The following is a 12,027-nucleotide window of genomic DNA, read 5'->3' on the forward strand; positions in this document are numbered from 1 at the left end:
AAGTCATCTTGGAAATGAAGTTGAAACAAGTGCTTAAAGGACGCAGTGCTGCCCCTAAAGCCTGAAGAAGAAACAATAATGGTGGGATAATCTGGGTTGTTTTAGCTTAGCATAGCTTTAAAGATGACAGACTAATGTTGTGCCCTTTTTTTTGGGCGTGAGGGTTTTCAGGTGCTTTAAAAGACGAAAAGGGGAACTACATGATCTGTTTTACAAAACACAAAATATGCTCTGGTCCCACAAGGGATTGAACCTTTTTTTTTCTTTCTTGCAGTTAGCCAAGAGCACAAACCGCCTCCATCCATCAATGTATTGTATATTATATATATATATATATATATATATATATACAACAGGATCTGTCTCATCAAATAGTTTTCTTCTGGTGTGAATACCACTTGTGAATATTCCTGTTTGTTTAAGGAGATTTTCATATTTTAATTTGAGGTATGTGAGTATGTCATGCGTCTGTACATTCTAAACAGACGCAGCCATCTTTTCAATGACAAGGTTCTCTATGCGTAGTTGGGGGAGTAATGATATATCGTGACTGGCTGTTGTTACATCACAGTGTACATGTGGGATAGTGACAAGCAGTGAGCTCATCCCCTGCGCGCACAATCCGAGCTAAAAAAATAATGTCACTGTCAGCAATTATTTATTCAGCCAGACGGGAACAGGTGCATGCAGGAGGCTGTGTTTGTGTGTGTGTGTGTGTGAGAGAGAGAGAGAGAGAATGAAAGGCTAATGGTATAATCCTTTCTCCCAGGGAAAGATGTGAGGCTCCACTGGCTGTGATGGTACTTTTCCATCAACGGTGACATCTGGAGGACACAGCCTGCGTCTGCTGCAAACGCTGCAATCTGACACTCCCTGTCCTTTCAGTGTCCATCTGGACGTCTTCGTTCTTATCCCTGGAAATGTTTTGTTGCGGCTGATAACACTTCACGCTTATGATGTTATTAAAAGAATATAAAGGAGTGGGTGTGTGGGTGCAGACAGATCTCAGAGCAGTAAAGTGTGTCTCTGCATACAGATAAGCCACTCTGCTGATCCTCTCTTTTTGGTATGGTTTTCAGTGAATACATTCCCTGCTTTAACAGTCTAAAGTTGAAGGTGAGCGTTTAAAGGACACTGTAGGACATTTCTTACTTCCTGGTGTTGTGCTCAGGTGATCTCTGTAAGAGAGAGGGAGGGAGAATGATTTACTCCACACCTTTTATGGGATGGCCTTGCAGAGGAAAGCTATAATGTACACAGTAGTAGACTTACGCATCTCACCTTGCTCTAACCTCCAGAGGTCAGTGTGGCCTCAGTCTCACGTGATGGAGCCAGCATGGCTCTGCCTCTGTAAGCAGGCGCTGAAGGTGCAGCAGGAAAGGAAGCAATACAGAGGGAAAAGGGGGCTGGACTCCAACACAGGAAGAGGAAGATGGGGAAAGGTGCAGGGACAAGGTGACTTCTGTGCGGAGAAACTAAATCCACACTTACCAGTTGGTTTAAATAAAATATTTTGTCTGCCAAATTACAGGTTAAAACAAAAGTCATTATTAAACCATGGTCTTGGATAGTTAATAAAAAATAAGACATTTTTAAGCCATCGCCTGCATTACTACTGTTGGCCAGTAGGGCTCTGAAAGCAATCTGACTTTAACCCATTCGTAAAACATCAGAGTGACCAACTCTGAAAACACAGGATCAGTAGGCAGCCACCGCTCCCCGACCCCAGGGAAGAGCTTGGCTAACACATCACAGCCCCAACTCTCCTGGGATTCAAACTGACACTCCAATGATGGCTCCCTTTCGTAATTGTCCATTTAGGTTGTGGCTGTGCAAAACCTTTTTTTTTTTACAGTAAGACAACCTGACACTCACACTGGTAAGAACATGACTTCTTCTTGTTTGCTGATTCAGAAGTAGTGAATCATGATGAGGTCACAGTGGACAGTGAAAATAACACCATGCAGTGCTGGGAATAGTAATATACGAAGAGTAGATCACATGACCTTGTGTTAAATACGCAATAAGTATTTAAAACGACATATTTAATTCCCGACCAATTGTTAGACACTTTGATTAATGTGAAGCGATAACTTCACAATGTTGTGATGATGAACATGTTCGACTAAGACAATCGCCTGGTCTCCGCTCATATTAACACCTGCTGAAAGGTGGAGAGCACAGAAGACAGGTGAGACTGCCAGGACGGAGCCATGATGCCCTTGAGGCACGCGTTTAAAGTCACCCAACACACGCCCCCTTCGATGTCACTGCTCTAACCTGCACTCATAAAAAACACACAACCATTAACAGAGTCCCACACTTGTGCATTCATGAGGGCGTTTCTACACTCAGACATTCTAATTAAATCAGAGATCAGTCAGGTTCAGTCATCGTTTACATACAACACCACTATCTGTGTAGTTTACGGCAATCAAAAACATGCTGACCATTGCAAAAATCACCATCAAATGGGAACCAATGCATTAACGACCGTCTTAAACTGCCTTTTCACCCAGATTTACTCTTTGTGATCTGCAACACTGGTAATTCTGTCTCATTTGCACACTGCTGAGCACTACTGGACGTCATTGTTTTTTTGTATTGTAACGACAACAAACCCCATGTCACGGATCACCAGGCTTTTGCACACATTGTAAACAGAGCTTGTTTCTAGACAAAGGTAAGGAAATGTGCCTTCGCCCTGTCCTTCACACATCTACTGCTGAAAAAGACAGCAGATGCTTGAGTCAGTGTCTGCACTCTCAGGTAGAGCCTCCTCGAACCACCATAGTTCAAAAATCACCTGACTAATCCTCAGAGTGTGTTTGTATATTTGAACTTAAACCTTGAACGTTCTCCTACTTGTGACCCTCTGGTTGCTAAAACCATAGATGAACGTATGTAATTTTAAAGCAACTTAAAGTTTTGGTTGCAGTGCCACTACTGGCCTTGGGGGGAACTTACCAAGTGCATACCAACATAGACTTTAATTTTAAAATACCAACTAACTCAGGGGTGGCCAACCAGTCAAGAGGCTAAGAGCCATAATTTTTACTGTGTTACTGCAAAGAGCCACATGATATACTCTACATATCCCTTTAATAAAACTCTCCAACTCTTTTAAAACTTCCTGTATACATGTTTTCATCTGTGCAAATTGGGTTTTCCCTAAGTAATTTCTGCCAATGAGATTCACATAGCGTAAAAAAAACAAGGTTGGGTTAAAAAATAAGGTTAAAACTTTATGCAAACGATTGGCTTTAAATGTGATCTGGAGAGAACATTTGCTCTGGTCATCCATAAAGAATTGTCTTGGACTGCCCCCAGGGACCCCTGGACTGAGTCCACTCTAAATGGTTGGAACAATTAAGTTGCAGTAGAATCTGTTCCATATTTAACCACATCCTGCTCTGAATTGGAAGGAATTTTCTCCATGTGCCAAATTGTCCTATTGACTGGATCAACCAATCCATTATGTTTTTTCAATGTCAAATCTTTGGACCGTTTTTATATTGCCTCTGTAAACTAAATCAGACCAGTTGGAAAAAAGGTGTTGTATTGTTTTTGTTATTCTTTTCAGGTACTGGATACTGGATAGTGTTGCAGAAGACATGGCTGCTATTATACAGACTACTTATTCCTGAAGTAAAATAGTCGTACTTATCATATCTAAGTATATTTTCTGCCATATCTTGCTACTGACAGGCTTACCCTGTTGCTGTGAAGTGAACTGGTAAATTTCCTGTTAAGAACATGACTAGGTTTCAGCACAGCTTTTTATCCGGACAAGACTGGTTTCATAATCACTTAAGGATTGCCGTGGTACTAAATTGTCCTCAGTTCAAAGAGCTGAAGTCTAATTCCATAAGTTCAGGTTATCTGTGCTGCTCAAATATTAACCATCACATGAATTATTGGAAGGAATGAGTTGGTAAACTTTGTACCAGGCTTGCAGGAGCTAAATATGAGTGGGATTTCAGATTAATTTGTAACCAGTGCAGAGTTTCACAACAGCCTGCATGGTGTGTTGGGGTGAGTGACTGTATGGGATGTGTTATATTCTGAGACAGTTTGGCGCACAATGGCAAAACAATGAAAGTTTAATGGGGAGGATGTTGTTACACAGACAACACCAGCTGCTTCATGAAAAAAAGTTTAAATGTCTTAGAGTCAGTTGACTGTCTCTGTGGCTCAAACACAATTTTTGGCACATATTTCTCCCACTAATCTGCAAATGTCGACGGCGGTGGAGGAGTCATTGAATTTTAAGCAGTTCAGTTTGGTTTCTCACCTTCGCTCTCTCATGACGTCGTGTCCTGCCTTCAGGGGGTTGGATAACTGAGTCCTGCAAAGAAAAACATTCACCCAACAGTGTATCAGCAGTGCAGCCGCACAGAAGCAGGTAGATCAGTGACACAATGGGGGAGGGGACATAGTATTACATTTTCTTTTTAATCATGAGAGTCTCCAAACCTTTATGCTGCATAACCACAATTTAAAATGTGCAGCAGCTTTGTCTTTATGTATACAGGTAACTGGAAAAATCTTACTAATGTTCCATTTTGGTGTATAATAGTTGAACATAATTAAACGGGTAGAGCAGACCATAAGGTCAGGGGTTCATATTGACAACTATCACATCTCTACAGCTGGACTGGTGATAAACAACATTTTGTTCTCCAAAAAACCTGATGTCTTTTGAGTCTTTGCAACCCACACAGGCTGCCACAGGAGGCGCCATTAAGTAGATGTGGTTCTAGAACACAGGACCTTCTGCATGCAAGGCAGATGTGTAATGCAGGCGTGATAACCACTATGGAACCACAAATCGGAATGATCTCCAAAAACTGGTCGAATTCACCTTGAGAGAAACTCAAGTCAATTTTCTGTGGTCATTGGAGACACATACCAGATTGAACAGTCACACTTAGGACTTCCTCATGCCTTTGGATTGTTAAGAAAATTATATATATATAAACATTTTAAAAAGGGGTGGGGGTCCAAATAATCCCGTCTCAATATGCACATTTTTGGACTTTTCAATTGAAGTGTCACTGCCCACAATTCCTCAAAGAAAGATTTTTGTCAAACAAGTTTCAAACCAAACACATCTTTGTGTTGTTCCATCTGTGTGATGGTTTACACATTGCACAGTTATTAGACTACAATTGTTGTATTTTCAAGTTGTTACTAAGTGGATACTTTTATAGCTAGTCGACTAAAATTTGCCTTGTGGCTTATTTTCAAACAGTCATACCTGTTCTCCCTGTGGTGCCATTTCAACAGGGCTTTGTTTATGGTTTGTCAGTTGCCAAGAAATTATCTTTTTCCACTGAATATCATGCTTGATTTTTCTCTGCTCACTTGTCGTTGGAACTGTGTGCTTTCTCTCTGAGGAAACAAGTGACATGTAACCACAGGGCTCTACACATTAACCTGTTCCTCTGACAGACTTCCCATAATGACCCTCTGTTAATTATTGACCACCAGCCTATTATGGTGTGGCCTTGGGTTGTAAGTGACAAAAAAAGGACTTCAGTCATTCCATACAACCAAGTTAAAGGGAAGCATAGCTGAAGGAGAGCTTTAGCATTAACGCCTCCTTGTGTTTTTGTTTTAGGGGTCAGTGGGGACGTTTTGTTTTTTTTTTTGTTATTTAAAGTGAATCAACCAGCATGGAATTAGTTCTGGCATGGTTCCAGATCTGATTATGTGTCAGAGTCTCAAACAACCACATTTGCAGAACCTGAATTACAATTTAATCTCAAATAAATGCTTTGTTGCTCATAGAATTAAAAAAATACAAATATGGTAAATAAATGTGGTCAAACAAAAATCATTCTCAAAGTCCAAATCTGCCTTTTGACATTAAAGGTAGAGATGCATTTAATTTCTGTTAGGAAAAAAGCCTGGGTGCTGTTTTATTTACCATGTTTTTCATAGTATGTTTTTTTATATATATTTTGAGACGGTCAGTTTCTCCACTTTAACCCCACATTAAGATTTTACAATTTGTAAAATTCTGTTAAAAGCCTGTGTTAAAATCTTGTCTTGGAAAAGAGGACATTGGATTTTTGTAAAGTCTCAGATGAATATTTTTCTGTATATAATAATAAGTGAATTCATTTTTTTATTTTTATTGTGGAAATTATAACTGTGAATTTAAACCTAATATTTTGCAAAGTCACTCCCTGTCCACAACATGGGACTATTGGAGGGCCCAGGGGCCATACGTTTGACATCAGTGATTTAGAGCACTAAAGCTGTTTTTTTTTTCAGGTCACACGACTGGTCATGAGTCTAGTTGGGAGACTGAGGTTAATTAGCAATTAATTTAAAAGTAGAGCTGTAGATTATAAAACTTGTAAAACACCTTAGTGTCGACCTGAAGAGTTTCACCTAATTTAAAAGAACAACTCACCAGCAGCTTTAGCTTTAGAAAATATAGTCATATGAGGTGAGATATAAATAGACGAGCAGGTCCAGTGTATTATGAACTGTATGTTTTTGTAATGGATGTAAAAACGTATAAAATAATATTTGTGCAAGACGTTCCATTTTTCTTTTCCTTGTTTCTGTTCTAACATGTTATCATTTGACCCCATCTGTCACCTGTCACCTAAGGGAAACTGAATACTCTATAACACTCTACCTGGAAAAAAAATCACGTCACTTGAAATGATCTTTGTTTTGCAAAAAAATACATAAAAAAATCTTGAAACAAAGCTAATGCTTCACTCTGTGTTTCTTAAGCACGTTGCCTGAAGTTTTCAGGTCTATTTCTGGCATTTTTTTACACAGTAACAGTCACATGAGACATTCAAGACAGAAGTAAAAAATCACAAGTAGGTAAAGTCACATCTTTGGGGAAATTCACGGGGCAGTAGTCAGAGCTGGGAATAAGGCTCTCATATGTTCATTAACATCCTGCTTCATTGTTTTTCACTGTAGTTCACATTTACTTTCTTGTCACTACATTGTCCAAAACACTTTGATAACTGTAGACAAAACAGGAAGTACATTAGTGTCTGCTGTTGTATTCACTGAAGCAAAAAAAAACAAAACAAAAAAACAAGTACATGTGTAGTTTTAATGCCAGACTTAAGATTAGTAGCATTTATCAAATCAAAATCAGGTTTGCAAACCAATAACGAACAGGACACTAGTAAACTATTTTCATAACCAGTCGATAATAAAGATATAGTTCAGAAATGGTGCATTGTGGGACACCACAGATTTTGTTAGTCATAACAAAGTACTTCCTGATCATAAAATGGAACTCAAGTTAATTCAGGTCTGTGTATAACATTTTCAAATGTTTAAAAAAAAAAATCAACTGTGCTTTGTTTAATGCATATAATTTAAGGCTGTGAAGTACTACGAATGTTGACTGTTTGCCAAAGACTTCATGTTATGTAAATCATCTACATGTCTGCAGGTCAAATACGATGGCAGCCGTAGACTTGCAGTTCATCTGTTGTCACCTTGGATGATTCACTCTACACCGTTCTACGAAATGTGAAATTGTATGAAAATGTAAACCACCAGTGACTCCACCTCCATCTTCCAACAGTCTTATCCTCTTCAAATGTCATGCACCAACATCCTGTGAGAAAAAAAATGTAGCTCAGTGTTTCACCTGTAAACAGCCACAGAGAACAGTCGGACTCAGAAAGTCAAGGTCAAGATTGTTCTGAACAACGTCTGTAAACAAGAGTGTACAGACCTGTACATTGGGGAGACCAAACAACTGCTACACAGGCGCATGGCCCAACACAGGAGGGTTAACTCCTCAGGACAGAACTCAGCTGTTCACATACACCTCAAGGACAAAACACACTCCTTTGAGGACAACAATGTTCATATTTTGGCCAGGGAAGACAGATGGTTTGAGACAGGGGTAAAAGAAGCCATTGTTGTCAACCTGGAAAAACCATCACTCAACAAAGGAGGTGGACTAATAAACAACATATCACCCACATACAAGGCTCTTTTAGGAACAATATCCAAAAGATTCACCTCAGTTTCACACATCAAAGAGGCATGTGACCGAAACCACTCTGATGAGGATTGCAACAACAAATTGACCCCAACGGCCACCTGACAGGAGGGACCTGAAGTTGCTTTATTCTTTGTCACATCCAGAGTATATATCTGCAGTACTCCCCACCACCAGTTAGAACTTAAGAAGCCTCTTGAATCAGAGGTGAAACGTCTTCTTTGAGAAAGTTTCACATCCAGTTGCCTAACAGAACTCTTCAACCTTGATTGTCCTGAACTTTATAGGCGGGAGATACTAGAAGATGATCTTGTTCTATTATGTTCTTCAGTCATAACGTTGATTCTTCACTTACTGTGTTTCCTTGGTACTGTTAGAAATGTCTGCAGAGTATTTGTCACAGTTCTAAATGTTTGTTTAAGTTTTAAGTTTCCAGATGTCAAAGACTCACTACAGACAGTGAATAAAGGGCATGTCTGTTAAAAAGTCAATGGTTTAAGCAATTTAGATAACTAAAGAGGTGCAAATTGAAAACCTGAAAAACAGCCTGAAAGTCATGGAAGCAGGATGGAGCAGTTAAGCCAAAACTGAAACTCCACATAGACTCCAAGTTGTTTGTGTTAGCTTCCTAAAGCACCTTGCATATATTCTTTAATGTTTTGGGTTTTTTTATTTTCCCACTTAAAGATCTTTGAATACTGTTGCCATGAAGTGTTTGTGGAGTTTAAACTACCCATAGTCTAAAGAGATTTCTTGAGATATTCACTGCCATTTCATCTCCTGCTGATCCATCGTCACGTCTGTATTTCATTTTATCCTTATAGGTTTGTATAGTTTGCTTAGATGTGAGTCAGTCACTTGTCTTGGAAACAATTTAAAAACAGTTATTTCTCACCTGACGGGTTTGTGACTAATAGGACAGAAAATATAACTTTACAGTTGAAATGAAAGGGACAGTGTTTTTTAAGCTGCACTGTCATAATAAAGTTAACCATAAAAACCAAAATACCATAAAAATAGTTGCCATATAAGACCATATAAGATATTATATAAGACCAGACTTTCTGGGTCTCTAACACAATGTTCCTTGTTCTTCAGGTTGTTCCCTTGAGGAGTCACCACAGCAGATTATCTACCTGCATCTCACTCCACCACTATTACATCTCTAGGTTTGTTTTCACTACAGTCTCGTCTTCTCTGGGTTCCATCTTTGTCCAATGTCTTCATGTTCTCTCTTCACGTTCAAACCATCTTAATCTGGTCCGTCTAGCCTCCACCTTTAAATTGTTCATCAGTTTTTCTCTCATCTGCTTATCCTGGTTACTTCTATTGTAAACCACCTCCAGCTCTGCCATCTTTGAACCATCCATCACCACAGGTCTTACTGCCATCTTGTAAACCTTCCATCGTCTACATTAACAAAAACCTCTACATAAGAATGCACAAAATGGAAGATCACAACATTTATTTAGCAATAAAGGTGTGTAATTAACTAAATACTCTGTAACTCTAAAATACCTTGTTGGTACTCAAACACATACAGGGTTAGATAATTGGACATCACAGATATGAAGGTGGATGTGTACAGTTATTTAGATAGATAGATAGATAGATAGATAGATAGATAGATAGATAGATAGATAGATAGATAGATAGATAGATAGATAGATAGATAGATAGACTTCATCAATTAGGATATTTTATAATGCGACTCAAGTTCCATGACAATCAAACACGTGCTTTATACGGGCCTGTGTGGTCAGGATGTAGTTGAAAGTACATCAAATAGCAGTTCACCCATTGTGTAAACAGCAGTCTCATCGGAGGTACTTACGTTCACCTTGAGTCCAGCCCTGCCCCCTTTCAGACCTTACACCACACACATGTTTACACTGCACACATACTAAGAGGCATCAGTTGATGGGTGTGGTCTAACTGTCACACACTGGGGGTTGTGTCATTATAGTAAAAAAAGGCAGATTTTATCTGAGTGGGGCTGCTCCATTGACCGTGCCTGTGTGATTCCTGCCTGATAACAACATCATCACGAACGCAGGAAATGTTCCCAGGCAATTTATAAGTATGTACCTGGGGATCAGGACAAATACACGGTAGCGACACAGTTCCCACAGACTACATGTACTGTCATGTTCAGAGACGCAAAGAGAGAGGAGCGGCTTCTGTCACTGTGGCTCAGTTCAAAAGGAAACAAGTATTTACAGATGAACAGACAATAGGAGAGCACACCCTCTCTCTCTCTCTCTCTCTCTCTCTCTCTCAGGGTAGATCTATTATATTATTCAGTGTTCTGAGAAGTAATCGAGGACTAAGTGATCATGGATGACAACAAACCCACAGTGCGTCCCTAGTCCTTTATTTAATATTTAAAATTGTATTTCTTGGACAGGACCTTTTTGACACAGTAACAACAATTTAAGCTAAAAATCCATAATTTTTTTTTTAAAAAGCCTTTGCCACCTTGTATAATATTCAATTCAGTTTGTGTGCAATTGTGAGTACTTCTGCTGTATTTCTAAGGCTCTGGTAAACTGTTTTAACTTCTGTTCAGATTTATACATTTTCCTGCTACTACTCACAGGTGCAGTGTGGTCAAACGTCCCTGTCTGTACACCATGCCAAAATATTCCAGATTCTTGACCAACAGCCAAGTATTTGACCAATTATAACTAAAGAGGCAATGATCAAGATCTTATATAGCATATTACTCCTCAACATAAACTGTTGTATCAGTTAAACATTTACAAGTGTTTCAGACATAATAATATCATGTCAGAGCGAAAAGAGACATGGTTTCTGCTGATGGATGCATACTTTTAATTGTGAAGTCAGAGAAAGTACAGCTCAAAAAGGCCTGACATGGCCAGTTTTCGTCCAACTGTTTCAGATGAGCTGTCCTTTGTTTCTTCTTGCCCTTGAGACACTTTAAAGGTTAAAACATGCCGTGTGTGTGTGTGTGTTCGCGTTTGATCCTGATGTGTAAGACCTACACAACGTGTGTTTACATCCAAACAAATGTACGCAGCCCTGAGAAGGCAAGATGGCAGCCCACTGCGATTTCAACGATTTCACACATGCATGTACAAACACACACATTTCACACATGCAGGAAAGAATGTGAAGTTGCATGATTCGTCGAGTGTCTGTGCTGACAGATTTTACATTAGATATCAACATGGATATTATATACCACCATCGGGCAAAACGGATATACAACTAATGTAGACAATTTTTTTAAAAATAGCAGATTTTGACTTTTCTGGCAAATCGCTCTTGGCAAAGTATAATCTGAATATCATCATATCAAAATAGGCCCATATTTAGTCCATTTCTGTTTTGTTTTTTTTTTAACAATTTTGGCTGTGTATTTATACTGCTTGGCCTCAAGCCTGTGGCAAACATGTGAACCACCCAAGTGCAGACAATTTTTGCCATATTTGGGCCAGAAATGTATCATATGCGACCCACTTGGTCCTGATGTGTAACCCCTGCCCACCTCCTCCTTTTTCTAAATCTCAACGGTTAGCAGTATCAATATTTTACCAAAAAAACTATAATTTTATAGAAGCTGTTGAAGAAAGAACAAAACAAAAAATGCTAGTTATGCAAAAAAGGTCTTTGCTTCTGGGTAACAGCTATTGACATTCCTACAGAGTCAAGGTGACTCTGTAGGAATGTCCAATTAGGAAGTTAATATGGAATATGGAATTTCTTTCCTCATCATTTCCAGAGCTCTCTTTTTATCAAAATACACTGAAACTGTTTCCAAAGAGTTTCAAGTCTCAGTTATTTTATACACTCTCAGACTGAAAAAACAAAGGCAAAAACAAGTTACCACAGTAACATCATGGTGGCTGTAAACACGTAAGAGCGATACATCTTGACCCAAATACAAGACTATTAAAAGTTTTTTAGTGGCTTTTGTGTCATTAAACAAACCTGACTTTGAGCTTGTTGATAGTTTAATTGGAACTCTGTTTTTGCTGTACTCACAGAACAACACAAAA

Source organism: Cynoglossus semilaevis, chromosome 14, assembly GCF_000523025.1.
Source record: "Cynoglossus semilaevis isolate Cse_v1.0 chromosome 14, Cse_v1.0, whole genome shotgun sequence".
Taxonomy (NCBI): domain Eukaryota; kingdom Metazoa; phylum Chordata; class Actinopteri; order Pleuronectiformes; family Cynoglossidae; genus Cynoglossus; species Cynoglossus semilaevis.